The following is a 5170-nucleotide window of genomic DNA, read 5'->3' on the forward strand; positions in this document are numbered from 1 at the left end:
TGTAAATTTATTTCTTCATTGGAGTCACTTTGTACAACTCTTTCATTTGAGAGATCACTGTCAAAATGTATATTTTTTTTACCCTGAACTATACCCTGTTCCTCGTTCGTAACACCTATAAAATACATACATATGTATATAACATATGTAAGTGATCCGCATGATGAGCTCAGTCCATTTAGTCCTGTTCATTTGTAAATACGCGAACTAGTCTCTTACTTTTTAAGATATCGCTCTTTTTGTATACTACTTTAGTACTTAGCTACTTATTTGTCGGAACCACCGTTATCAGTTAAGCAACCTTTGGTATACAAACTGATCGACAAAAATCAAGTGCTTTAAGCAACCTTTGGTATTTGTGAAGCCATATTTGACGTGTTTCTTGTTCTTTTTTGATTTTTGATTTTACTCTCATAAAAGCACCCTTTATTACTTTTAGAACAAATCACTCTGTTGTCAGTTGCTGCATTTGTTTTACAACGAGCACAATCAGTGATTTGATTTTATTTGAAGTTAATTTGATTTTGATGAATAAAAATTGCATATAAATTTGCAATTACTATAGGTATTTAAAACAAAATAAAACAAAATAAAAACAAATGGAAAACAGTTCAAGTGAGCTACTTAAGATTGACGTGCGGTGTGTGTGTGTACGGTGAGGCTTCTTTTACGTTGGCATCAAACGGCGGCGGTTTGTTTGACCCATTAAACGCTGATGAGATTTAATTTTTCACGCTTTTAGAATTTACATACAAACGCGCACACACACATCCAAACATACACATGTACATAAAAATTCAATTGAACCACATGCCGGTATGTTTACTGGTTGCTCGTAAGCAAATTCGCTTTCATTGCGCTTGAGCATTTCAAGTTCATTTAATTAAGCCAAATCGTAAAGCTAAGATTTTAAATTAGATACGCGATTAAGTGCAGCAATGTTTAGCATATTAAGCGCTCACGCTGCACGCACAATGCGGATTATTGAAAAATAAAATAACTAAATAGATAATCACGTCGCACTTAACCTTCGACAAGGTTATATGCAACTAAAATACGATTTAATTAAATAATTAATTGTACTTTTGCAAAACAAAACAATATATAGATGTATATATTTTATACAAACCATGCGATAATTAAATACAACACAATTTACTACTTAACACAAACGACAAAATAAAATTCCAATTAATTCAGCATAAAAATAAAAAGTTAATGAGTTCTATTTTCACTATTTATATATATTCTTCTTATTTATATATACTCTGTTTAAATAAAAATAACTATTTAAATTAAAAAAAAAAAAAACTAAAAATATAAAAAAACTAATTTGTCAGAAGTGGGATTCGAACCCACGCCTACAGAGTAGACTGCGACCTGAACGCAGCGCCTTAGACCACTCGGCCATCCTGACACTTGTCGCTGCTTGGCAAAATGACGCACAAAAGCACGAAGACACTGCTGTAAAGTGAATTGAAGTCGTTTTTACTACTTTTTACTGGATCTTTGGACATATTTATGACAAGAAAATGGACTGACTGTAATTTCTAATTTTGTGGCACACAAAAAGTCAATTAAAACTTTTTTTTGGAAAAGCAGCGAGAAAATTAAATTAAGAAAGTCTTAAGTTCAATTTAAATTTGTATACATATACATATATGTATGTTATATACATATGTTTTCTTTTCACTATATGTACTATATATAATATATTTTATTTACTACTTTGTGATTTTACATTATCAGCTTTGCATAATATACTCATATTATGTTATTAACAAATGTCGTTAAATAACATTTATTTCCTCTAGAGGCCTAGACTTGTTATATCTTTGGCAGTAGTATTCAAACCCCATATTCCGATGATGAAGCTTCTTGGAAAGACAGTATGGCCTTATAAACTGCAAAGAAATTGGAAAACATTTTTCCACGATTGGTAAATCTCTGACATTCTCTATATGTACATATATTAGAGCGGGTTGATTCACGGGCAGCTAGAAAAACGGAAAATTCACTTAGGCGGGAAATATACTGTGGTTCATTCTGAACAACTTTGCTTAAAAGACAACGAATCTAATACCGGTTTAGAGCTAGCGAAAGCAAAGTTTATTAGGGATCATAAAAATTTGTTCGACCGTTTTTGTGAAATCCAAATGAAATCTCATACGCAGATTAATTTGAGTATTCTATTGATCATTTGCCGGAATCAATCAGATCGGACAACTATATCACATATATCCAATACGACTGTTTATTCAATTATTTTAAACTTTGCCTTAAAAGTCGCTGGCTCTGAACCGGTTGTAGACCCATAATCTCTTAAGCAGTCTGTATACAATTTTTCGCATAAACAATTTAATAGAAAAAAATAATGAAATTTTTCATAAATAGAATATCTAGTAGAGGTCTAAAAACATATGTATTAGCTAACGAAACACATTTAACAGATATTGCTTGAATTGAGATTTTATGTCCCTGAAATTGAAACACCAATCGGGAGATCTGTCAATTGAAAGACAATAAATCTGTGGCAAGTTTTCCTAACGACAATGAACATGATAAATTAAGCATTTTTTCTTGATTTTTGAGCTTTTTATGGAGGTTGTATTTATTTATTTTTTAAGAACCTTCTGGAGGTAGCCCTCGTCACTCTTACAACACGATATAAAAGTCTTAACTTTTTCGTTGGTATGTATGTAAGGACAGTCTTTACGAGAGCTCATTATCAAAACTACTGTATGGCCTTACAGGTAAAAGTTCATTGTGGAGCTTGCCTAACACTTTTTGTTGGCTATTTGCCTTGAGTTTTCTGGTAATGTATTGGAGATCGAGACATGATTGTATTGAAGCAGGACAAGATGCAGAGTTGTCACAGTTTTATCACCTCATGGCTTAATGGGGTAGCAGTTCTCATAACTCATAAACCCATCTATGTCATATATTCGTCCAGGACGACAATCAACATCAACTGATGATCAGTACGTCAAAAAAATGAAGGAATTAGTGCTTGAGAATCGACGATTAACACTCTGAAATCTTACTGGCACCGTTGGAATACGGGAAGCATCAGTGAAAACCATTTTGGGCCAAAGAAAAGTGAAAGCACGATTGGTTCCAAATCACTCATTTACTTATTTTGAAAAACAGCGTCGCGTTTATGTCTGTGAAACAATGCTTTCCAACTCCCAGGATGTCATGAAATGTATTATTACTGGCGATAGGTCTTGGATCTATGCTTACGATAGAAACCGACGATCAACCAGCCGAATATCGTGGCAAAGGTGAGACGAAGCCGAAAAAACCACATCAAAGCAGGTAAAAATCAAGGTTAAATTGAGACTTTTCTTCGATTATCGAGATGAATTGCTTCCGATCCGCCAAACTGTCAAAAAGGAATACTATTTGAGTGTTATGCGTCGTTTGCGCGAAGCTCTTCGTTCAAAGAGCCCGGAATTACTAGCCGACTACTCTTGGTTTTTGCACCACGATAATGCACCGTCACTTACTGCATTGCTTCGTCGTCAGTTTTTCGCTAAAATTTCAATCAGTATTGTGCCACAACCGGGTTAACCGTTTTGAGTCAATTGAAGACCTTTAACGTGAATGGTTACGCGCATTGAAGGCTACTCCGGAAAATGACTTTAACAACTGTTTCGAGGTTTGGAAAGTGTATTGGGGACAAGGGGGATTACTTTGAAGAGGGACGACATAGATTTTGAAGAATAAATCAAGAAGTTTAAATTTTTGAACAAAGACTTACCATTTTTTGCTCATTGTAGTATGTAAAGCACTTATCTTAAAATCTTTGATCGCCAATAATACTAGATTTCAAAATTGAATAAACAGAAGGAGAGAACAGAATCTTCTCTCACTTAATTACAATATTTCATCTCCTGCCGGCTACTCAATTTAATACGACTTAGAGGCGATAAACATAAATCTTGACCTAACAAAGGAGACACAGAATAGGTATGTTCGATAAATAACGGTGAAAACATTTTATACTTAGACTTAGATTTACTCGCAAAATTCATGGAAGTCACGTTTTGATTTCCGCCAAAATATTTGTAGTGGATACATAAATATACACATACATACATATGTATATGTGTGTGTGAAGAAAAAAGTATTCAAAATTGAAATTATGGATTAAATGTGACCTACTTAAGAATGAAAAATGTATCGTTAATTCACTCACATACATATAATACATTTGAGAAAATATACAAACAAACATGCATGCGACGTAAATATGTATTTATTGGAAATATTTTAACAAACATATTGCACACCGCTAGCGTTCATGCCTCTGGCGCTATCGGAAAGCGGGCTTTGCCCACTGTCAGTGGCAATTAATCAAGAGACGCGCGGTCACGCACTACAACTGTCATTAGTCACTAGTAAATGTCAAATGAGCGGGTGTTGCGTGCGCTTTGGTCGCTAATTCGACGACGTGACAAAATTGGCGCAAAAAAATATATGTATGTATATAAATAAGAGAATAATGAAAAGCAGTGGCGTCCGCTAAGCAAAACCGAAAATGCTCAGCTTGCGTCAAAAATTTGCAGCAATTTTTTTTCGCTTGAAATTTTGCCTATGTAAATTAAATTACGACGAATTGGATATAATCGAGCAACGAAAACGTGATTTTTCGAGAGAAATTGTGAACACCAAGTCACTTATATGCGAAGAAAGCAAAAACAAATGACGATAAAATTAGAAAACAAATGCAACCGCAAATAATTGTGCACTACTCATGTATGTATGTATGTATATATAAATATTTATACCCGACCCATACAACGACTGCGAAAACTTTGAATCTTCATGGAATGTCATGGAGTGCCGTTTCGAAGATGGTTAAAGATATGACTTTCGCCCCTAATGTTAGGCTACAGTTATACAAATATAGTTTTACAAATATTTTGAACGAACTTATGAGAGGTCAACGGTTCATTTGTGATTAATCGTCATATGATTCTACTTGGATATATTCTCTAGAAGGATTCACTTGGTGAGAATATCATCTTACTTAGGGAGCTGATATTCGACTCTTAAAAATTTAAATAAATTTTTTAGAAAAAAATGTCTTTGTTAAGCTCCATGCAAATTTTGGTATTAATGCCGTCGTTGATGTCCTCGTACAATTTTGGTATTAATGGCCATA

General features: G+C 33.9%; 1 non-coding gene across 1 annotated transcript; it reads right to left on the reverse strand.

Moving 5' to 3' along the window:
• Nucleotides 1-1334: 1334 nt before the first annotated feature.
• Nucleotides 1335-1417, reverse strand: Trnal-cag. Its single transcript has one exon. It is a non-coding gene; the product is annotated as a tRNA-Leu (tRNA).
• Nucleotides 1418-5170: the final 3753 nt, after the last annotated feature.

Source organism: Bactrocera tryoni, chromosome 5 (assembly GCF_016617805.1).
Source record: "Bactrocera tryoni isolate S06 chromosome 5, CSIRO_BtryS06_freeze2, whole genome shotgun sequence".
In the NCBI taxonomy this organism is placed as follows: Eukaryota; Metazoa; Arthropoda; class Insecta; order Diptera; family Tephritidae; genus Bactrocera; species Bactrocera tryoni.